Genomic DNA, 26,420 nt, shown 5'->3' with positions numbered 1-26,420 from the left:
TCGTCTTGTATAAAAATAACTATTTTTGGTATTTTTCTCTAAATTTAAAATAAAAGTTTCCATCTGTCATTATACGAGCGAACGCAAAATGTTATGATTTTGGAAAGTTTGGAACACCCTGTGGAATACGTTAAAAAAGCAAGGAATTTAAAAATTATTTTATCATCTAGGAGCATCTTTTCTTTTGATTGTTTACTTTTTGGTTTATCTCAATAGTTTTATGTTTTTGGAGAAGGCACTAACATCTTTTTGTAATGTTTACATTAAAACTATGGCCTTTGCGTTTAGTCTCAGTCAACAGACCTATAAAGTAGTGTTTATGATTTATGTAATGTCACTGATATTGAAAAATTATGTTATTAGTCTGTTGGCTGTTGGGTAGTTACTCTAGCAGAGATTAAAACCATCTCTGTCCAGAAGTCCAGAAGTTGTAACTAGCGATGGGAACTATCGAATGAATTAGACTATCGAATGGTTACTGAATGAATGATTTCAACTATCGAATGGTTTTATTCGAATAAAATCATTCATTCATTTGTATACTAAAGCATACGTGACAACCTCGCTGTGCCACTAAATGGTTATCGTTGAGCCACGACTATCGAATGCTTTTGATAAATGACATTTAGTATCCGTTTGATTTTGTGTGCGTCAGTGCATTATTAGTTCTTCCAAATTTTTATAACTTCGCCGTATAAATACTGTGCTATTTTTGCGTTTATTAAAATATTTAATTTAAAATAGTATAGTATTTTTTTAATTGACGATTGTGTGCGTGTGCAGGTGGTCAACTTTTTTCCGAAAATTTTTGTGATTTTCCGTAGTCCGATCTTTCAATTATTTAATTTTATATGGTATATGGTCTATTTTTTAATGGAACATTTTGAGAAGTAGCAATTTTTAAGAGAGATGAGATGAACTTACAATTAATTTTAAAAATAGATATTTGTATTTTAGATGTTTTAATAATATGAATTAGTTGAACTTAATAATCATATTTAAGTAATGTGGTTAAGTAAATGGTTATCGAACTCAAACTATGGGGTGAGAAAATTAAATTGAAAGTTTTACACGTGCCAATTTTAAAAAAAGTTAACGATGTTTGTATTTTGTTTATGCTAATTCTCTTACATGTAGTTTTTGCGAAGAAATATTTCATTTATTTTTTAAAGTAAATGCCAGTAAAAGTAAATTATATTATTTTTAAATAGTAATATAAAGCACCTAATATAAATAATTTTGATTTCAAATTTTTTATTTATATTTTTCTTCCATTACACTGCATGCTTAGCAAATTAATAAAAGTCTCCTTTTTAACAATCCATATCCTCTAGATTCATTTTACGGCGCGCTTAAAATATAATTTGCTCCTAATATTCTTCGGTAAAAAATAAAATACTCTTGTACCTCGCTAAATGATCAAATGTTTTTATTGTTCTGTTTCTTAGACGTGACCACGTAATACACAATAAAACTAGTTTTATAATAGTCATATAACGCTGTGTAAAATAGTTGCATAAGAGTTGTATACCCTTTTTATAGAACTTCTATATTACTAAACGGTTGTATAAAAATGGGCCTTTTTTGGTTGTAAAGCTATCATATTACGGTCATATAGCACCTTATATGAATTGAGGTATTCCATAAAAATTATCATATAGCAGTTTATACAGCCTTTATAAAATAAAATTTGCTACTTTGGTAGTGTTTAACAACTTTTTAATAATTATTAGTGTTTATTGCAAAGAAAATTTAAAGTAGTTTTTAACTATCTACGATGGTTCGCCAGCGTATAGTTTGTAAAAAGATGGACTATTCTAACCCGGAATTGATATTTCGACGGTGTATCATAACGTTTTTTTTATCTTTAGCCATGCTTACAGTAGCGTATTTAGATACTTTTAGTTATAAGTAGATTATTACAGGAATACCTATATTTTCTTATTTGTTGGCGCTTTCGATTGTGAAATTAGAAAAACTAGTTATAATGGAAAATTGTTCTGAGGCAATCCCAATCAATTTTTGATAAAATTTATCAATTTTTGATAAAAAAACATTACGCCACCGTCACATCACTGATAGAGCCAAATGACAGAAAAATAGACGAAACTCTACCGTGTTGTCATATTTATGTACCCATCTCTTTTTAACTCTCATAAAAGTGTCAAACCATGTATGATTCTAAAAAACTGAGTTTTATGAATGGAGTGTTCTGTGTACCCATTTAGATGTCTATGAATTGCACCTAAAGAACGTACATGTAAGTGTGCTCACAGTACGAAGAAGATTAAACGAGGCAAATCTTAAATCAAGAAGGCCTGCTTCAGGACCGCAACTTACTAGATCTGTTGACTAGAACAAAAAGCGAAGGCATGATTTTAATGTAAAAATTAGGAAAAAATGTTATTGTCTTTGTCAAAAGCAAATATCTCCAACCAAAATTAAGCTTTGAGATGAACTAAAAAACAAACTATCGATAAAGGATGTACCTAGCTGATAAAATTATTTGTAAATTTCTTGCTGTCTTAACATATTCCACAGGATGTTTCAAACTTTCTCCAAAATATCAACATTTTGTTTTCCCTCGTATAATAATTGACAGATGGGAAATTTCGTTTTTAATTTAAAAATAAGTACTAAAAAGTCAAATAATTTAGCTAGATATTGCTTAAAAAATCATCAAAATTGGCCCACGAGAACATTTAAGACGTACCTATTTAACTTTAAAATACATCAAATTTTCATGCCGGTGAGTGTACTTCTTCAGTATTTTAATGTGACCTTTCTCTCAGCAATTTTAAAACAACAGTCAAATCGAAACAGGGCTTATCTGAATTTCCATTTCCAATCTAACTGGAAATTGAAAGATAGTGTTTTATATCTGTAATAAAAATGCAAAATTTGCGCAAACAGATTTTCTTTTTACGCGAAAGCAATGAATAATAACGTAGAGTAAACAGGTCAATTTTTTTTATACTAACATTTATATAAAACCTTAAAGAGATTTATTCGAAATTCAATTTTCTTTGTTTGTATTTTAGACATTAGTAAACATTATTCTTAAACTTTTCAAATGGGAATCTTCTAACCGGTCTAAGACACTCGAAGAAATTTAAATTTCTCATAACTTACGACCGAGAAAAATCAAAGATTTTCCTTGATTTAAGTAAGAACAATCTTTGAATTGTCTCGGGGTTTTTAACAGAACACTGTTTCCTCAATCAACACCTCAGCAGATTGAAGCTAAAGAACAACGACGACTAGAGATTCTGTGGGGAAAATGGGGAAACACCAGAACACCTCATCACTGAATGCGCAGAGACGACAACCCTTCGAGCCATAAACTTTGGTACGACTGATATCGGAAATTGAGAACTAATCTCTGTAAAATCGTCCCAGATACTGGCTTCTGTCAAAGCCGTGAGAGTGTATGATGTGTGTATGATCAAAGCTGTAGAGGAAAAAAAAACAGCAAAACACAAAACTTAAGCTTGACTAATCCCAGAAAATTGGCCTTAAAATGAAAAAAAAAAGACCAAGATAATGAGCAACAATATCCATAACATTACCGTAGACAACGTTGTTATTGAAAACGTAGACCATTATATATATTTAGGTCATAAAATCAAGCTGGATAAAGAGAACCAAAATACGGAGATCAAACGCAGGATCCATTTGACATGGGTAGCATTGGGAAATATGAGCGATATTTTCAAGGATAAAAAAGTGCTCATCAACCTAAGGAAAAAGGCTTACGACAGCTGCATTCTACTTGTGCTTACGTATGGCTTAGAGACTATGGCAATTACCCGAAAAACAGCAGAAGAACTACGAGTAGCACAAAGAGCCATGGAAAGAATCATGTTAGGAGTCACCATTAGGGAGAAAATACGGAACACCCACATACGTCAAAAAACAAAACTAATAGATGTGGTTAAAAGAGTGGCAAGTCTGAAGTGGCAATGGATAGGACATGTGGGAAGACAGGATCCAGACCGATGGCCCCCAAAAGAAATTTTATGGAGACCAAGGGGAACAACAAGAAGAGTAGGCTAACCAAAAAAGAGATGGGTCGAGGACGTCAGAACAGTGGCAGGAAGACAATGGATAAGATTGGCTAAAGATCGCGAAGCATGAAAAAACCTAGAAGAGGCCCATATCCAACACTGAATGGAACCAGGCTGAGAAAGAAGAAGCTTGCCAATCCGTATTTTAGTTATTTTTTATACAAGACGATAAAAAATCGAACCAAACCAAAACAATATTTTTTTCCATAGCGAGTTACTTTTTAAAAAATATTCAGAAATTATTATTTCAAGGAATTTATTACGAGTAGAAAAAATAGTGTGCTGGGTTGGCGTTGGTTTCTATGTAATTTGACAAATAAATAAAGCTATCTCTTTAGTTGTCAGTTTTGAGTCAATGTTTTTTAATTCTCTTTTGACCCTGTGTGATATTATCCAAAGAGGACTCCGCATCACTGAGAGATGGTGCAGGACCGTCGGGCTGAGTATCAACTCAGATAAAACCGCGGTAGTGCCATTCACCAGAGAGCGAAGTTTGAAAAACTTGAAAAGAATCCATCTAGATGGAAAGGAAATACTGCCATCACAGGAAGTGAAATATCTAGGAATAACACTGGATAGTAAACTTCTCTGGAACAGGCATATTAAGAACATTACCAGCAAAGCCACAAAGGCTCTCATGATATGCAGAAGACTGGCGGGAAATAGGTGGGGCTGCGCCCCAAAAATTTTGCGCTGGATGTATACCATGATAGTAAGACCCATGATTACATATGGAGCAGTTGCCTGGTATACAAAACTAGAGCAACGTACAGCAAGGCAAAACCTGTGCAAAGTACAGAGACTGGCATGTATCTGTATCACAGGTGCCATGAGAACATGTCCAACAGCAGCAATGGAGGTCATTTTAGACCTAACACCACTGCACATTGTCGTCGGTAGTTATGCCAATGCGACAATAATTAGAATGATTATAGACGGAAACAGTACTGGGAGAATTTTTAGGTCAGGGGCTTGGAACACCCTCAAAAAGAAAATTCCAACTCCCAGTGGATGACATACCAAGAATTTACAACTTTGAGAAACACCTCACTGTAGTATTGAGTAATAAAAAGGATTGGAAGGAAGAAACGCTTACTCAGCATATAAAAGACCATACCATAACGTGGTATACTGATGCTTCCAAAACCAAAGCAGGGACAGGGATAGGAGTATTTGGGCCGAATACCAAATACTCCGAACCAATGGGCACCTACCCCAGTATCCTTCAGGCAGAAGTTTACGCTATCGAAAGATGTGTACAATTTATCTTAATTAATTATCCTAATTTGAGCTCAACTCAATAACCATCAATTCGAAGTCATCAAAGAATGTCTAGAGAAGATCAACAAGTTGGGCAAAGAAAATAAAGTCCTCCTACTCTGGGTGCCTGCTCACCAAGGGATAGAAGGCAATGAAAAATCAAATGATCTAGCTAGGAAAGGGCGAACACTCCACTAACTGGACCAGAACCGTTCTCCAAGCGGAAACCAGCTGAAAGCGGAACTGAAGAATCTGGAAGACTCCAACCGCAACTTGGAATGGGTGTCCTCCAACGGTCTAAGACACTCGAAAAAGTTCCTCAGAACCTACGACCGAGAAAAATCAAAGGTTTTCCTTGATTTAAGTAAAAACAATCTTCGGAGTGTCACGGGGTTCCTAACAGGACACTGTCTCCTCAACGAACACCTCAGTAGGCTGAAGCTGTGAAACAACGGCGAATGCAGATTCTGTGGGGAATATGGGGAAACACCAGAACACCTCATCACTGAGTGCGCCGAGACGACGACCATTCGTGCCATGAACTTTGGTACGGCTGATGTCAAGGATGGAGAGCTGGCCTCTATGGAGCCGTCTCAGATACTGGCTTTTTGACCAAAACCGATCAAAACTCTCTTACAAAATGGCAATTAAATATTTAACTTATTTAATTCAACAATAGAAACATTAATGAAGTTCATTACAATAATGGGTTAACAATAAAATACCCTGCCTGTCATTATTACAAGAGAATCAAGTCTCTATTATTCTAGTATAATATTAATATAATATACTGGGTGGCCCAGAAATTTTATGAACTTCATTACAAAATTATAACAGATATTCAGGCTGAGGCGACAAATGCCATATCCAAACTATAGTATATTTAACAAAATTTTGTTTGCACATCATAATACGACCATCAGCAAATTCCATAAGACGACGCATGGTGTCATCGATGACGTGCAACCAAAGTTTTGTTAAATATACTATACTTCCATTTAAATCCCGAATAACTTACGAAAAGGAATACAAAAATTTTCAAAAATGGGAGCAATTAATAAACGTGCAAGAAGAAATAAAGTTTTTAACCTATCCTCGCTGTTAAAGTATCATTTAACCCACCCTTCGGTTAAAGTACTATTTTATCTACTATTTTTGATAGATATAAAGCAACTTTTACAGTTGCTATAGAAAAAAACGTGATTTTTTTCGATTATTCTCTCTTTAACCGCATTGCAGATAAACACCGCCAAATTACACCGTTCTCTACTATTATAATTGCATATTTCATTAACCTGCAGCATTTAGTGGATAATTCAAGCAGCTCCCTAACCCCCTCAGACCGACGCCTCTACAGGGGTCCGAATTCCTGAATTAGCCGCAGTATGTCCCCCCGTTGGCCCCCGATCGATGCCCCCCGGGCTAAAAATAGCTCTCTCCAGTCGGGCGACCTACATTCCAGAGCCGTCAACTGGGGCGCAGAGCCGTGCCGCGTGAGAGCGCTCTTCGAGAGAAAGATCACTCTAAGTTCGGCAGCTGCGGAACGAAAGCTCTATATAGCGTGCGATATGCCGCATAGCGGATGTTTAAGGCCGGTTCTATACGGTGGGTAGTTAAAATGCGGCTGTTTAGCAGTTAGGAAGCTCACCGAATTACTTAAAACTATACCTGAGTGTTCTAGAAATTGCTCCTGAGCAAGCCGGATTCTCAAGAAGTCGAGGAACACGTGAACAAATTTTAAACGTCTGTCATATTATCGAAAATATCGCTCTATCTTTCTTTCATAGACCAGAGCTGCAATAAATCAGTTTTAAAAAGACTGAAGTCTTAAATTGGTATTTTTTCAGAAGATCATCAAACTGTTTATAATGGATGACCCGTTTCTCTGGGAAAAACTAAATATCTTTCTGTTAGGTCTAAAATCCCACCGCTGCCACCAATTTGTATGTGACAAAACTTTCAACATTTGTCCCTTATCATGGTAGTGTGGCCTTTATAAAATTATAACTAAAATATTAACTGAATTTAGACAGAACCCTTACCATAAAAGTGCGATGCCTTAATTTCTATTTGTAGCTGGTTATATTTTGTTTTTTATATATATAAACTATAAATTATATTTACGCTCTGAAAAGACGGTGTTCTCATTAATCCATGTTCTGCCTACCGCTCAGTAAATTATCTTAATTATAATTATATAAAGGCCACACTACCATGATAACGGACAAATCTTGAAAGTTTTGTCACAACAAAAATATGTTTTTTTTATAAAATTTAACCGATTTTATAGTACTTTATATGTATCCATTACAGATACATGTATCGAATACATGTCTATTAAAAAGTGGTGAGGTATTTTGATCACTATGTAATATATCGATGGCATAAGCTAAGGGCTGGAGGATTTTAAGGTACTCTTCACTTCAATATATTCGAGATAAATTTCTTTCGTTCGTCTTTCGAGGTGCATAACGGAGTCGGGGATTTATTGAAAGACAACAAACTCACTACACACGCATAACAATAAAAAAATATAATAATAATACATTATTATTTATATATTATATATATATATATATATATATATATATATATATATATATATATATATATATATATATATATATATATATATATATATATATATATATATATATATATTTATTTTGTTTCGTTTCTTTGACCTGTATACTATATATTTTTTGTTTTCACTCTTGGCTTTAGGTCGTTGGGGTTGCAAAGATGTTTCTAGATTTTGTTCATTATTTTTTATTTTGTGACGACGTTTCGACAGTATATGTCTTTTTCAAGCCTCTTGAACGTAGATTCTTACAGAGTTAAAATTTGTTAAACTGGACAACACAATAACACATATTAACTATTGTTTTTAATTGTTTTTGGACATTACACTTTACTATAGAGCACGTACGTATTTCCTTGCAGATCGCTCTGTATAAAACACATTTATCGTTTCAATACCCGATGTCTACTAGAAGAATGAAAGAAATGCTGCTGTTAAAAATTTATCATAAAAATATATAAAAATCTGACTTAAGCCTCGTTATAAAAAGACTTAAATCTTTTAAATAACTTAAGCCTTAAAAAGAATAGTCAAAACTATGGATAGTTCTTAGAGAAATGGAAGTGCCTTTTTATTTGATTCTTCTGATTGTCACTGGGTTTTTAACAGGACACTGTTAAAAATGTCTCCTCAGTGAACACCTCAATAGATTAAAGCTAAGAAACAATGGCGAATGCAGATTATGTGGGGGTAATAGGGAAACACCAGAACACTTTATCACTGAGTGTTCCGAGACGACAACCATTCGTGCTATTAGCTTTGGTACTACTGATATCGGACATAGAGAACTACCCTCTGTAAAACCTTCTCAGATACTGGCTTCTGTCAAAGCCATGAGACTGTATGATAAGTTTTAACTCAAAAAAGGAGGACATAATAGACCTATAAAGTCGTTTTAAAAATTAAAAACTCAATTTAACAATATCATTTCATTTTTCAGATCCAATAAAATAAGAGAATCGCGAAACCCTTCCTAAGGGCGAGCCCTTTAATGCATTTCCTTTTATTTACATTTCATTTATGAATAATTCATATCCATCGCGAGTTTTCCTACGGTTACTCGACTCGAAAAGCAGGTTTAAACTTTCCGTTTTTAAATTATGGAAGAGGTTTTAAAAATATTTTGACTTTCATCTCCTCCCTTTCGGTGCAGAAGACATATCGAAACGTAATTGAAATATCGAAAGGTGGAATAAAAGTTGAACGCCAGAGAAAGAATATTTCAATTGGGAAATTTGAATTGGAAATAAAATATAAGGTAGCTTTATAAGTAATTGAGTGACTGAATAGTGAAATATATTTTTACCTTAAAATTTCATGTAGTTTAAAGTTTAATATATTTTGTTCTAGTGGACCAATTTTGATGATTTTTTAAGCAATTTGTAGTTAAATTATTTTACTTTGTATACTCTTTCGAAATTAAAAATTCAAGTCCCCATTTGTCTATTATACGAGGGAAATAAAAATGTTGCTACTTTGGTGAAAGTTTGAAACACCCTGCAGAATGGTTTAATAAAGCAAAGAATTTAAAAGACACTTTATCAACAAGATGCATCTTTTCTCGATTCTTTGTTTTTTGATTCATCTCAATATCTTTATTTTTGTTGGAGATATTCGCTATTGAAGAAGACAGCAGTTACGATTTACAGCAATTCGAACTATTGAAGCTTCGAACTATCGCCCAATTGCACTCCTGCCCACACTATCTAAAATCATTGAAAGATTGGATAAAAAAAGGTTTCCATCTTTTCTGCTTAAATATAAAATAGTTACTACCCATCAATTTGGATTTCTAAGTAACAGTTGCACAAATGATGTTATGTTCGACCTTTTTAATAATGTATACTCTAGCCTGAATAACCATCACTCTACAGCTACAATTTTCTGTGATTTTTCTAAGGCTTTCGACTGTGTAAATCATAATATCTTAATTAACAAATTGCAATACTATAGATTCAGGGGAGTGCCGCTCGAATGGCTTAAGTCATATCTTGGTAACAGAAGGCAGCTTGTGAGGATTGATACGTCTATGTCTTCATGTAAGCTTATAGAATGTGGTGTTCCTCAGGGTTCAGTACTTGGCCCTATTTTGTTTCTGGTGTTTATCAACGACATTTCAAATCTAGATATTAGCGGTAAAATCTGCCGCTTTCTTTGCGGACGATACTAGTTTCACTTGGAGCGGCCCAGATGTTACGGCACTATATGATACTATATCCAGTGACTTACGCACCATTAAATCTTGGTGCGATTCTAATCTCCTGTGCCTCAACCTATCAAAAACTAAAGTTTTGTCATATAAAAGTACTATATAATCTTTTGTACTTAATAACACCACTATTGACGTCGTGGACTCTGTGAAATTCTTAGGACTTGTTGTAGACAACTTGTTAAAATGGGACTTTCACATCGAAGCTCTATCAAAGAAACTAAGCGCTGCCTGTTTTGCGCTAAGATCAGTTTCTAAGGATAACTTAACTTATCAACCTCTAGAATAGCCTATTATGCCCTTTTTGAGTCACATCTTCGTTATGCCCTTCCATTCTGGAGTACTTGCTGCGCAACAAAATTTGATCGTATTTTCAATCTTCAAAAGAGAGCAGTTCGATATTTATTGGGACTGAACAGTAGAACTCACTGCCAGAATTTCATTAAAAATTTCAAAATACTGACTCTTCCTTTATTCATTTTTGAATCCGTTTGCTTAATCCGCAAGCACATATCTGCTATTCCCGAAAGGCCATCTCATAACTATCCACTTAGGAATGCGGGGCACGATCTTTATCTGCCAACCCCGAGCTCAGAACTAGTTAAAGGTTCAATACTGTACAATGCCAAAAAAATGTACAATCATCTGCCTTTGAATATCAAGTCGCTATCATTCTTTCCAGCATTTCGCAAAGCTCTGAAATCATACTTACTGGAGATTATATGCGATAAACGACTTTTTTGTCGATGTTTAATTATGAACAATTTTGAATTTTAAAATTTTGATAATCTCACACACTGGTCAAAGGTCAAGTATTTAATATGTTATAACTTAAAATTATATCTATTTACTGCAACTGTTCTGCAATTGTCCATGTATTTTCTTTTTGTAATTATAATGACTTATTTTTTTTTAATTGTATGATTTGTATTGTGTATTTTTTGTGGTTTGTATTTTTTTTGTGCTATTGTTTGTTTTGTGAGTGCTTTGTCGATGAAGCTGTTTTGGCTTTTTGCACAATAAAGCGTTGTTTGTTTATTAATTTTAGTACCATACAATCGAAAGAAAGAAACGGCGTCAGCGATGGCTATGAAATGAAGATCGCTGTCATTTTATATGTAAAATTAAATGGGGAATGTCATGGATCGTCATTTTCAAGCCAACTGGATGCCGTTTTTTTTCGATCATACGGTATTAAAAGCATTCCTTTGCCTTGTGGCCCTAATTAACAAACCTGTTTTTGAAATGTCACTGTCATTGAAAAGTCATATTTTTGTTGGTATTTACTTTAGCAAAGATGGTTTTAAATCCAGAAGTTGTATTGGGTACTATTACTGAACATGGTAGAGATCAAGTTCTGATTTAAAACCATCTTTGCTTGACTTATCAGCAAACCATAATAGTATGAATGTTTAATGACACTAAAGTGTGTTGATTGATAACTGCGGTTCTGCCACATTATTTAAAATATATGTAGAAAAGGTTTTGAGACAATGGAAATAATTCTCCATCTCCAATATTTGTCGTACCCATAGATAAAGGCAATAAATTTAGATTGGAATGCCCGTCAAAACGCGAAATTGTTTTGGGTCGCGACCGTTGTACGCGATCTGGCGCTGCTATAGCGGTTGCTAAGAACAACCGCAAACAAAAACAGAAATAATTTTCTCTGGTCCATATCCCTTGTCAAAGTCAGAATCTTCAAAAATTACAAAATCTTTCAAAATATAAACCGCTCTAATTGAAAAAAATACCGAAAAGTGTTTAAAGCGTCCATTTTCAAATTAATTATTGCTATCTTGTGAGTTTAATTTAAGTTTTATTTACTCAAATCCATGATAATTGTGAAAAAGTGGCATTAAAAACTTAAAAAGGTATGCTGTGAACTGTGAACTGCAAAAACCATAGTGGATTGTGTTTCCAGTGTTTCATAGGTATTTCATACATTCCTTATATAAAATAAAGTTTCTTGTACGCAACAAACTGTATTTTATTTATAAAAGGAAAAGAAAATAATAATAAATTTAAATAAATAATATTTGGCGATATAATTCCGGAAGCTGAACTGCTCCGAAATTTTCAAATACTCGCTTTATATATCAAATACTCGCGAGTATATTTTCAATATACTCGCCAAATAGTGTTTACATTGTCCTTATGGGCACTTTTCAATCTAAACCATAGATAAATGAAACAAGTTTAGATTGGAAAGTGCCCATAAGGACAATGTAAACACTATTTGGCGCTATTCTTGCAACGGTCGCGACCCAAAACTTTTGAGAATTTCGGAGCGGTTCGGCTTTTTCCGGAATTATATCGCCAAATATTGTTTATTCAAATTTATTATTATTTTCGTTTAATTTTATAAATAAAATACAGTGTGTTGCATACAAGAACCTTTATTTTATATAAGGACGCATGTATGAAATACCTATGAAACATTGGAAACCGACGTTATGCCACGATCCACGATGGTTTTTGCAGTTCACAGCACAGCTTTTTAAGTTTTTAATGCCACTTTTTCACAATTATCACCGGTTGGAGTAAATAAAACTAATTAAAACTCACAAGATAGCAATAATTACTTTGAAAATGCACGCATATAAACACTTTTCGGGATTTCTTTAATGATATAGCGGTTTAGATTTTGAAAGATTATTATGATTTTTGAAAATTCTGACTTTGACAAGAGAAAATTATTTCTGTTTTTGGTTGCCGTTGTTCTTAGCGACCGCTATAGCAGCGCCAGATCGCGTATAATGGTCGCGACCCAAAATAATTTCGCGACCTAAAATTTTTACGGGCTTTCCAATCTAAACTTGTTGCATTTATCTATGATCTAAACTTGTTTTATTTATCTGTGGTCGTACCAAAGTTTATAGACGACCATAGACTTAAAATAAAATAAAGACTGAGCATCTCATTCATAAATAGCTGGAACATGCGGTCAGACAATGTCTTGTTATTGTTGTGTTATTGTTTTAGGTTATAACGAGTGCGACACGAGCGATAGATAGGTTGTCTCTGTCGTAACGGTCGTTCCCTAACGACTCTGACGAGAAACGCAACACTGTCTTTCGTTTCTCAAGTACACCTGAACTCTCCGTATCATAGCCGGGTAATTTTTTTATTTTAATGAAGCTATAATTAAATTAAAAATATATCGTATTTAAACTTTTTTATATTTTATTAAGATTTAGGAGAGGTTTTTTGTAATAAAAGTTTAGAAAAAACGATTTAGAGTCCAAAAAGGATAAATATAATAAAATACATGTTATAGAAGAAATTTTATAATCGAAATTACGTAATTTTTGAAATTATTAAAAAATATTAATTTTAGTCAAACATTTACAACCCCTAATATTAATCAAAACAGGATCTATTCTACAGATATAATAGAATCGGCGACAGACGCATTTAATTGTTTTTGGTCACTTCCTGTTTCACCGGAAATGACTAACACTTTTAATTTTTAAATGGCACCCTCGGTATATTTCTACTTTATTCGATAGAAAATGACACTCTGAATAGAATGACATATCATATGTCAACTTTTGACATTTTCGCATATGGTTTAATTGTAATTGTAACACGCGGTTCATAACGACAATTTGACTGAAATAAGTTGGTGTGGTATCAATATATTCATAAAAATGCTTTTTCCAAATATGCTAAAGAGTCATCCTTGTTCAATTTGAAAAAATGACATATGATTAAAAAATACGATTTGTACATCTTTTAACCGGCCTAGACAAGACACGAAACCCATGCTCCTTGATGAAAACTTAGTGTTTTTAACAACACCATGGCACCCTGGATTGAAATTTAAAACCACGATTTGTTTTAAGCGACAATGTCAAAGTTGATTTATATGATATGTCATTAGTATTCCAGAGTGTCATTTTTTATCGAAGCAATATACCGAGGGTCCCTTTAAAATCAAAAGATGTAATCATTTCCGGTGAAACAGGAAGGAGACCAAAACAATTGAATACGTCAATCAATCCCTAACTTATATCATATACCTACTAACATACAAATCTGTTTTTTTTATCTGAAAAATAAAAAGTTATAGGGGTGAGCCACTTTTGAGACGAACCCGGTATATTAAAAAATATTTTTTCATAATGTAATATCATTTTAAAATTCTTGTATGTTATTTTAGATTCTGAAGACAATTTTAGAATAAACCGGAATATATTTTTAACAAAAACATTATTAATTATTAACAGGGTTATAATTATGATTTTGTTACAAAAACCTTTATATAAATGATTATGTAAGAGAAGAAATTGAGATTTTACATTTTACTAAAATATTATCTAAATAAGCGCCTTTCTACAACAACGCCACTGACTCCCATTTGGTAAATACGCCTACCGGTCGAAAGTCGTTTCAAGACTTAAATGGATTTTTTAAGTCAAATTTCTTGAAAATTTGGCACTGGCGAACCATATTTTATAGTTCTTGAACAGAAAAAGTAAATAAAATAAACATTTAAGGACTACAAGCTAAGAAAATGCGTAAATACAGCCGGCAACAAAGCTTTACCGCACACGTGCGACGCGTACTACAGGGTAATAAAGAATGAATAGGCGACCTCGCCTCTAATCGGTGTTGCCATATTGAAAAGAACTTATCCTTTTTAAGTAGTATCCGACTTATAATTTAGTAGTATAAGGACTATTTAATACATCTATGGAATATTAAAACCTACTTTATTAAAATGCTCTATTAATATCTCAATATATGTGTATAACAAGAAAAAAAATATTGATAATATTAAAGACGTGACAACATAGGCTGGATGAGGAAGGCTCGGTCGACTGTACCCAGAAGTAAACATGTGTACAAAAAAGATTGTTTGACCGCGTTTAGATGTAAATAGTGTAGTCTATATTTTATTTTAAGTCTATGTAGACGACACTAAAACTGATCAAAACCTCGGAAGCATTCGGATCCTACACGGAGAGTTCGGTTTTGTTCCGCGAAAAGCGCTTTGCGGGAATTTTGAACATAATGAATAATAATAAATTGCTAACAGTAGTTGACTGTTTTGGTTGTTCATTTTGTTTTTTATAGTTTTTAGACTATTTTTAGAAATACGACTATATTTATATTTATAACCAATAACCTCTTGTTCGGAATAATTCTTGCTTATCCATTTTCCTTTTATGGCTCATTAAAGTCTGTCCAACGAGAAGATCCTTGACAGTGATAGATGTGTCTGTCATTTTAATTTCAAAGTAGTTTATTTTATTTTACAAAGAAATAAGTTGGTACAACTGGAACGCATAGCAGGATATATTTGATTGACAAGATGACAAGTGATTACTTCAAAATATTGTGAAAAAAACTGTATAAAACTGAAAAAATGTAATCGAGTTATTTTATGTAATAAAAACGGTATGTGTTAATACAAAACAAACAAGAACAAGACACTACATACCAAAAAAATATAAAAAAGAACTATTATTTACTTTCAAGCTTTATGAAACTACCCGCATTTATGATTATATTTATCAATATAACTTATGTACAAATACAAATTTGTAATATTCCGCAGGAATAAATAAAACAACATAGGTAAATAAAACAAATTATTTTAATAATAATAACACCTACCAAATTTTATACCTTACAGGTTGATTAATTAACTTTAATCTTAATTTTTTTAAACCAGTACCTTTTGACATTATTTTTCTGCAGTACTAAAATCCATTATTTACCTCTCGTGTGATGTCGATATTTTACAGCTACTCCAGTTTTTAGTATGTGTTTAGTTTGATCCTTCTACCATATACGAGATGCACTTATCTACGACGAAATGGTATACAAACTTTATCGATGGCAACTTCATTGGTGTATAAGACTTTCTGTAGTTAGTAGACTTTCTGTAGTAGAGTAATAACCATAAACTGTGCTCTGGGTCTACAGTTAATTTTCACTCGATTTTTCCTCCACTTGACTTCAAAAGACACAAAACACACGTAATAATACGAATCAAAATGCATCATCTTCCAAAAGGCAGGGTATTGCCAAAGGTATTGCGTAAGGTATTAAACAAAAGTTGACAGAAAATTATAACCTATAATTTGGCAAGACTTTGACAAGCGTCAAAAATGACAAAAATCTAAAGGCGAGTTCATACGCATCGGTGTCCGTTTGTCGTTCATCGTTCCGTCAAACCAATTAAAATGAAATACGATCTGTCATTTTTTAAATAAACCAATAAAACTGGTTAAAAACAACAAGACACGACGCATGACGGATTTATATTTAAACCCATCCATAGATAACTTAAAAATTATTAGAAACTTGTTTTAGTAAAATAAATAGATTGGTATGGGACGTCATCTGCTTTTCTTCTGTCATCGTCTGTCGAAATCTTACCTGAGAAAAAAAACATAGTATATATGGTCTTTTTATTGAACTACTGGCCTTCTCTGTTCATTTAGAACAATTGCTGATGTATCCTAAAAATAAAAAGAGACTATTTGGCATAGTGCTTTTTTTTATTTATATTTTTTTCCACATAGACATTATATTTTCTTGACTTGGCGAATGCATACTAATTTATCTTAATCTTCTGTTTTTCGTACCACAGTTTACAACTTTCCTTTGTAGGCTTTGTAGCAAAGTCATAGGCAAAGTTATGCGTTTCCATTCCCAATTTTACTCATGGTATTTACGTTCAAATGTTGTTGCAATATACTGCAACTTCCAGAAAATATACAGACTACCATATTTAGAGTAAACAGAGGGCAAATAATACGTTTCTTCTTATTATAGTGTTTTTCACAAGATTAACAACACAAATTAAAAATAATCCAGTCTGTAATATTAATTATCAAAGTTCTACGAATCTCTGGATCCCCAAAACACAATCACAAATTCTAAATCTTCTTTAAAGTGCTTTTAGTATTTTTTGTATTATTTAAATATACAGGAATGCTGATGAATTTTTAACTTTGTTTTTGAATAGGGCCATATTTACTCTGATATTTATAAAAGTGCCGTGCAAATGTTTATTGCAGAAATTGCATTTCTCTGATTATAATTCCCTACGCCACTGGTGAAATCCGGTCTGAGTAGCAATATTTATAGTTTCAAACATTAATTATAATACAGGATATTGAAAATATTACATGGAATTATTAAAAATAGTTTGCTTTGGTTGTGGTACAATAAGACATATTAAAAGCATTTTACATATTTTTACTGCTATAACGAAAAAAAATGTACATTTTATGACCACATAACAAAAGTTGTGTATCGATTTTTACCTGTGAAATATAATTCCAGCCACTTTTTTCTCGCTTCGGCCTTTGCAGCCATACTCTGAACATCTCACCATACTAAACAACACAGTTTATAAATTTCAAACAAAACAGTTGTTACAAAAAACATAAAAATTCGCCCGGTGTCACCTCGAAATCTTGTCACCAAAGTATGGCCGCCGATCGAATTTTGGCCTCACTATCCGATCACGGGAGAATATGCGTGTTACCCGTCCCCTCTCTTTCCTTGTCTAAGTTTTGTCCTTAGAGAAGGAAAGAGAGACTCTCTTTCCTTGTCTAGGGTATTGTGAGTTTTAGTGTCGTCTAAAGTTTATGGCAAAAATGGTTGTCGTCTTGGTGCACTCAGTAATGAGTTGTTCTAGTGTTTCCCCACCTTCCACATAGAATCTGCATTCGCCGTCGTTTTTTAGCTTCAATCTACTGAGGTGTTTGTTGAGGAGACAATATCTTGTTAAAAATCCTGTGACAATCCCAAAATTGTTCATACTTAAATCAAATAAAATTTTTGATTTTTCTCGGTCGAAAGTTCTGATGCACCCTTGCCTAACAACACAGGAAATCTTCTGAAGTAATATCATTAATAGTAATTCTACTTTTTGCATTTCTATAGAGATTTTAGATCAATAAAATCAAATGAAGAGACACGCCAATTTCTCTAAGAACTCCCCATAGTTTTGACCATTTGACTCGGGCTTTTTCGATAATCTGACGGACATTTAAAATTTGTTCACGTGTTCCTCAACCCCTTGTGAACCCAGCTTGTTCTGGAAAAATTTCTAGAACACTCAGGTATAGTTTTAAGAAAATCGGTAAGCTTTTCAGCTGCTAAAGAGCCGAATTTTTAACTGCCGACCGCATAGAACCGGCCTAAAACATCCGCTATGCGGTATATTGCACGCTATATAGAGCTTTCGTTCCGCAGCTGCCGAATTTAGAGTGATTTTTCTCTCGTAGAGCGCTCTCAAGCGGCACGGCTCTGCGCCCCAGTTGACGGCTCTGGAATGTAGGTCGCCCGACTGGAGAGAGCTATTTTTAGCCCGGGGGGCATCGATCGGGGGCCAACGGGGGGACATACTGCGGCTATTTCAGGAATTCGGACCCCTGTAGCGGCGTCGGTCTGAGGGGGTTAGGGAGCTGCTTGAATTATCCACTAAATGCTGCAGGTTAATGAAATATGCAATTATAATAGTAGAGAACGGTGTAATTTGGCGGTGTTTATCTGCAATGCGGTAAAAGAGAGAATAATCGAAAAAAATAACGTAAATATGGAGCAGCAAATTTTATCAGTCGTCTTTTTGTCTTGGTTTGTATTGGCTTGGATTGTAGATTGATTCCTGGAATATTACTTTTTTATTGATTCCTAGATATCTACTTTAGATGATCTGTACTTACTTTGCTATAAATATGGAAATCATAAATCATACAGGATGTTCAAAATTCTACACCAAACTTTCTAAAATATTAAATATTTTTTATTTGTTTTTTTTAATCGAACACCATACATATTATTTTTTTATTTTGAAAGTGATAGAGTTCTTGAACCTTAAAATATATTTTTTATTTTAGTTTTCTTGGGTGTTAGGTTCTGGTTTCTTCTTTTCTCTAAATTAAGCCTTAGAACAAATAAGGAGAAAAGCTACTTTTTTGTAGTCTTTAATCTTCAAAAAACAAACGTTGCGGCCAAAAGCCTTCATCTGTGTCAATATTTTGACATTCTTAACACCGATAAAGGTTTTTGGCCAAAACGTTTGTTTTTTGAAGATTAAAGACCACAAAAAAAGTAGCTTTTCTCCTTATTTGTTCTAAGGCTTAATTTAGAGAAAAGAAGAAACCAGAACCTAGTACCCAAGAAAACTAAAATAAAAAAAATATATTTTTTCTATTAGTTGGAGAGTTAAAAAATGAATTTTTTGTATTTAAAGTATTTCAAAATGTTTAATGGTTTCGCAGATACACGCAGTATTATTTCATATAGCGCTTTCAATGGTAAAATACGAGAGAAAAATCATTGGGTGGCTTTGATAAAAATTTACTGTGGAAAATGCCATATGAAATATAAAACTGCGAATATTTGCAAAACCGTTAAAAATTTTGAAATACTCTAAATGCAATAAATGTTCATTTTTTAATTCCTCCATCTATTGAAAAAATAATATAAAGAATGTTCAATTTAAAAAAAAAAACGAAGAACAATTATTTTATATTTTAAAAAGTTTGGCGTAGAATTTTAAACATCCTGTATAATTTATAATTTCCATATTTATAGCAAAGTAAGTACAGGTCATCTAAAGTAAATACCTAATATAGTTCTGATTTCAGAACAGTTCTTGTATTTTTAATATTTTTTTAAGAAAAATATATAAAAAAATATATATTTTTTATTTATTTAATAATATCTGGAGGACTTTAATAATATCTTTAGGAATTGAATAGAATGGATATAGAAAAATGGCGCAACTACTAGGCAGAATTACTGACAGAAAAACGACCAGAATTCCAAACAGTAGAAGATGAGAACAACCTTGCAGGCACTTTAATGATAAGCGAAAGAGAAGTACATCAAAGTCTCAAAAGAATGAAAAATGGACGGTCACCAGGTCCTGGTAATATTGTAGCCGAATTGTTAAAGTGTGGAACCCAAAGACTGCGCTGGCGTCTGGCAGAGCTATTTAACCAGTGCTGCTTGCAAAGTAAACTACCCCGAGAATGGCGGTGGCTCACATAGTGTCCATCTTTAAAAAGGGAAATCGTAACGACCCCACTTGTTATAGAGCATTAACAGTTCGGTCAGCAGACTTTTTGGAAAGGTGCTACAGGGTAGGCTCAGGGACAGTATTGGTGACAAATCTCGGAAGACCAAAGCGGATTCACACCGGGGAAATCTTTCACAGATAACCTTTTTGTCCTGCAGCAGGTGATGGAAAAAAAGATAGCAGTAGATCAAGAAGTCCATCTAGCATTTATTGATTTGGAGAAAGCGTACGACTCTATTCCCCGCAGCAAGATATGGGAAGTATTGAATATCTTAGAAGTAGATAGACCTTTGCTTAAGATAATAAAATAGCTATATAAAGAAAATGAATCGTACGTTAAGATAGGACACAGGCTATCTAATCCAATTAACACCACAAAAGGGTTGCGACAAGGATGCAGCTTATCTCCTCTGATCTTCAACGCTTACGTCGAATTAGCCCTTAGGGAATGGAAGACGAAATATCAAGGTATGGGAATACCCATTGGGGACAACACACTATTTACCCTGAGCTTTGCAGACGATCAGGTCGTGATTGCGCAGGACTCATACGATCTAGAGTTCATGACTAAGAGGCTTTATCAAGTATACAACAAATGGGGACTTCAGGTTAGTCTAAAGAAGACCGAATACTTAGCTGTCAATTCCAACACTTGTTTTGAAGTCTTCATTAATGATAACGTCCAGATTCAACAAGTAGACAAATTTAAATACCTGGGTGCTACTATCAACAACGAGGGTTTGGGCAAAGAAGAAATACAAACCCGAATTCAGAAGAGCAAACAAGTTATTGGATGTCTTAACAGCCTCTGGTGGGACCGAAACTTATCTGCAAAAACTAAAAAGAGACTTGGAAGAACATTGGTGTGAGTTCCAGTTCTTTGCTATGGTTCAGAGCTGTGGACTCTGAGTGCAGACGCGAAGCGCAAAATCCAAGTTGTTGAAATGGACTACCTTAGAAGAAGTGCAGGTATATCTAGGATGGAAAAAAAGACAAACATCGAGGTCAGGCGTATCATGAATGCATCGGAGGAGACAGTACTGGATCGAATCGAAAAATCCAGCTTAAAATGGTTTGGACATGTTCTGCGTATGCCGGAGAACAGGTGGCCAAAAAAGAGTTTTTCAATGGGCTCCCCAGGGCAGAAGAAAGAGAGGTAGACCTAGAAAATCCTGGAACGGAACGGTTACGGAAGCAATGGAAGCTCGTAACCTAGAAGACTGATGACGCTCTAAATCGAGATGTGTGGCGTAGGGTAACGGGAAGGCAGCAATAGGCTGTAGTTGGAAATGAGTATTAAATACTTAAACCAAATCCTGTTTATATATATATATATATATATATATATATATATATATATATATATATATATATATATATATATATATATATAATAATATCTGTGAAACTATCAAAATATATTTACTCATATTTTAGGATTAGATAAAGTGATCTGAAATTGGAAGCCAAAAATTCAATAATATACGGGGTGTTCCATTTAAAAAAAATATTCCGATCCACTCACACTTTTTTGAGCCACCCTATAGAAGTTAAAATATTTTCCTGAAATACATCCAACATACTTTAGGTATGCACTTAAACAAAATTTCCAAGTTTTTTATTCTAGGAGTTACAGATTACTAATTAAATTAAGATTACTACTAAATATCGAAAACTGGTACTAAGTGTATTAAAAACAGTTAATTTTAGACAACAATGTTAGAATTAACAATTTGCAATTACTGTTTTTGAATGTTCGTATCATTATTATCCCAGAAACAATTACGCATCTCGCCTAATGCGCTGTTGTCGTTGTTTCATAATGACTTCAAATGTTAATCCGCTGCGAGCTCATTTACGAGGTTCATATTAAACAACTGTTGTTATTTTCTAGAAGCAGAGTTGTGCGGCATAATGTACAGCATCGTTTGTATTGCAGTCTTTGTTTATTTGTAATTATTCAGTATTCAAACTGGGTTAATGTTGAGTGGATCTTATAATCAAACTATGAATTCCGCCTTTTAGCAACGATGTATTTAGGTATCTGTAAAACAAGTGCATATTGTTACAGGGTCGTATACAGGGTGTTCCTTAATGACATGCTAATATTTAAGGGGGTAATTCTTGGACCTATTCTAAGAAAAAAACTTCATGTGAATGTATGTCCTAAACTAGTAGTGGGAACTATCGAATGAATACTATCGAAACATTCGATAGTTGCAATTCATTCGAATAATTCGATAGCTAGTAAAAAAACATTCGTTGAAAACCTAATTTTTGCTCATATTTGCAAAAATCTACCTTCAAATTACTAAAAATTTATAATACGCCCCAGAGAAAGCTACAATTGAAATGCCAGCAAAAATATGATTTTGTCATTGTCAAATTCGATGTCACGATGTTTTTTTTGTTTACTAGAATTTCTGTGGTTTGAAAAATGTGGCCAATTTTTTCTGAATTGGAATGATCATCTATAAAAGAGTTAGTTGAATTGTTTGCTGTTCATTATTCGATAACTTGCAAGCCTCGTTCATACTACATACAATCCACATTAATTCAAGGAATAATCGAAATATTTGTAACAAATGGAACTTTATTAAACTATACTAATTAATAAAATGTTTACATAATTCCCCATTCACAGCCAAACAATTGGTACCCCAAATGATTGTGAAATTGACGCCCCACAATTCAAAACTGTTAAGGGGAGAATCTTTAGCATTTCAGAGAAGTGTCGTTTTCAGTTGATCTAAATTTCTGTATTTAATATGGCCATAAAGACGGTTTTTGAGTGTGCTTCACAGGAAGAAGTCGTTCGGCGAAAGATCCTGTGGTCTTTTCCTACTGTATCCCCAATAAAGGGGAGTCAATATTTTTCTTTTCCTCAACATGAAGAATATTCAAGTCATTATTATTTTCTTTTTATTTAATTATTTTTGTCTTCACACTTCCATGTGCATCATATCTTTTAGTGTGAAAACTGTTGGCTTAGTTTTAGTGCGAAAACGTGCTTTTAGTTTCAAAAACTGTTGGCTTATTCGGTATATAGGCTTTCCAAAGATTGAGCTGCAAACATATCTAACACAGCGCTGCAAACAGCTATCTAACAGAGCTGCAAACACTGCTATCTAACAGAGCTTCTAATGCTCAAACACTGCTATCTAACAGAGCTGCAAACATATCTAAACACATACTAAACTGCCCATCAAATTAAATACCACAGCGATTTTTTTACTAATTTTTAACTAACTTGTATTTTTTCTACCTTTCTTAAGAGATATGCTAACAAAACTGAAATTAACTTTAAAATTGTAGGATATTCGTTACTTTTGCAATGTGAAATTAAAAAAAACTACTAAGTTGCAGCTAAACTACAGATTCTTAGACACAAAAAGCGTTTTTAAAAAAAAATGAAATACGTGTCGAGCTTTTATATTAACCTTAATGGCTGTTAGGTTCAGAATATTAAAAAAATAATTTTACTTTTTCGCTGGTCGTATTTTTAAGAAGTTGTATTATTACCGTAGTACCTGTATTAAGCTGCGTTAGTTAAATATTTTTTTTTAAATTTCACATTGTAAAAGTAACGAATATCCTACAATTTTAAAGTTAATTTCAGTTTTGTTAGCATATCTATTAAGAAAGGTAGAAAAAATACAAGTTAGAGTAAAAATTGATTATCTTTTATTCCCGATGAGTTATCGTAAACATTCCAAATACATCCTGAGATATTAGGCTTAGCTATACCCAGAACTTATAATTCTAGTTAAGTTTTGTTTTTTAGCAAAATGGCAGCAACACAAAAATTACATTCCTTTCTTTCACACCCTGTATATCATAGAAAACTAAATTTCATACAAAATTTAGAAAAAAACAGATCAATCTACGAAAAACGACCTTTAATATGCTAAAACAATCAACAAAATTGGTCCATTTTTTTCAAAGTTACAACTCGTTGAAAATGAGTAAAAAAATCGCTGTGGTATTTAATTTGACGGGCAGGTTATTTCCAGCAAAATGCCTAACCTAACCATCGTAACCTTTTCAGAAGTTGTTAAATTCATAATTATTTTATACAAAACCAGCGTATACCCGCGACTTCGTTGGCGTTGAATTAATAATTTGTAATGTTGATGATAAAGCAAAGTAAGAATTTCCATTAACATACAAACTGGATAAAATTTTCTCACACTTATGTCAGCATGTGAAAAAACAATATGGCGATATTATTATATGCTTGGTAACTTGGTAATATTTTAGGAGTAGTTTCATTTAAAAAATCTTAAAATATGTAAAACAACAAAATAAAATATACGTGTTTAAGAGTTTTTTCGAAAAACTCACCGGTTTTTAAATAAAAAATATTCTAATATTTGAGGGGTGCTTTCGACCCCTTAGCCCACGGCCACAAAGCGTTTTTAGCGTTTTGCGGTTTTTGCGTCTCAAGCGCTTTTTGCGATTCTACCGTTTTAAGCGTTTTTATCGATTTGTGTCCATTAAAAACACGCAAAAGACGCGGCAGGTTTGCAGTTTCTATCAAGATGTCAATTAGTAACGTCTTAAGCTCGTGGATTCCCGGCCCGTCCAACAATCAATCCTGTGAGAAAGAGATAGGCGAGATCGGCGCCGTTAGCGTTGAAAAGACGAAGATAAAAGATGCTGGGATTGAATTGTGGACGGGCCGGGGCATATATTCGTAGACAAACACAATATACTGCTAGTGCCAGTGGTGTGTGTAAAAATAATAATTATTATTTGCCATTTATATTACGAATTTTAGTTTATATGTGTATAGTTTTTTTATATTGTAGTGTTGTGGTTAGTACTTGTCATAATTATAATATAATATAATAAATAATCATAATTATATAATAGAATAGTAAATATTTCTAGTTGCTAATGCAATTTTAGGACATGATTCATGAAACATTTTGGAGTGAAACTTCTTTACGCGCTCTGAGAGTAAAAATTCAAAGCCGTGACATACGAGCTAGTGAGACGGCTTTGACACACGAGCTCGTTGTAACGAAACGTGTTAACGGCTTAGAAATACGTAGTGACGCGACGTGTATTTGTGATCAGTACACGTGTTTATCTAAAATATAATACAAATTTTGTTAAAGTGAATCAAAATTACATGTAAAAAAATTTGTTACACGTAAAAAACTATTTTTATCATTTTACGCGAATAAAACGGTTACACGTAATAAACTATTTTTTACGCGTATAAAACTATTTGTTACTGGTAGAAAACAATTTTTTACGCATATAAAAATATTTTTTACGTGTAAAAAACTATTTGTTACACGTAAAAAACTAATTTTTACGCGTCAAAAACATTGTTTCTGGTAAAAAAACTTTTTTACCCAAAAAAAAACTATTTTTACGTCAAAAACATTGTTTCTGGTAAAAAAATATTTTTACGCGTCAAAAACTTATTGTTTCGTGTAAAAATTATTTTTACGTGGAAAAAATAATTTTTACGCGTCAAGAACTTATTGTTTCTGGTAAAAAAAAATTTTTACGGAAAAAAAAATTACGTTACACGTAAAAAACTAATTTTTACGCGTCAAGAACTTATTGTTTCTGGTAAAAAAACGCTTGTTAGGCAAAAAAAAATTACGTGTAAAGAACTATTTGTTACACGTAAAAAACTATTTTTTACGCGTCAAAAACTATTTGTTTCTGTTAAAAAAACTTTTTTACGCAGAAAAAACACTTTTTACGCATAAAAAACTATTTTTTACGCGTAAGAAAATATTTAATTTATTTCTTTTTCAAGATTTCAAGCTACACTTTTTCAAACATTTCCTTCAAATTTTTGAATTTAATAGACCCTTCATAAACAGTAGATGTTCTTTATAAAAATATTTTTAGATAATACCCTAAGATGAAAAAAAATGCATACTATTTAATTTGTTTTTATTGTATTATTAAATATAACGTCCGCCTATGACGGGGTCCCATCTTAGAAAACGCTAAAGACGCTACAGAAAACAAACTGATTTGTTTTCATTTGCGTTTTTTGCGGGACATGTCGAACGTTACATGCTTTTGGTGTGGCCACTCCTATATAATCCTGTTAGTTTGTTTTAGTCGCTAAAGACGCTTCACGCTAAAAACGCAAAAAACGCTTTCTGTGTGGCCGTGGGCTTAGAATTCGCGTTTCGAGAAATCCCTTCTTATCGAACCTCTAAAGTCAGTTTGTTTTCCAAAAATCAGTTTTTTACGTCAAGCGCTTCAAGCAGG

The 26,420-nt window shown here is 33.1% G+C and overlaps 1 protein-coding gene across 1 annotated transcript in view; it reads left to right on the top strand.

Annotated features, from left to right (window-relative positions):
- The window catches only part of LOC115875641 (cyclic nucleotide-gated cation channel alpha-3), a 182,330-nt gene that overhangs the window by 108,042 nt on the left and 47,868 nt on the right, over window positions 1-26,420 (top strand). The gene's annotated exons all lie outside the window — the stretch shown is intronic.

This window comes from Sitophilus oryzae, unplaced genomic scaffold (assembly GCF_002938485.1).
Source record: "Sitophilus oryzae breed Bouriz unplaced genomic scaffold, Soryzae_2.0 scaffold_1000_pilon_pilon, whole genome shotgun sequence".
Lineage (NCBI taxonomy): Eukaryota > Metazoa > Arthropoda > Insecta > Coleoptera > Curculionidae > Sitophilus > Sitophilus oryzae.
This window is presented reverse-complemented; position numbering and strand designations above follow the sequence as displayed.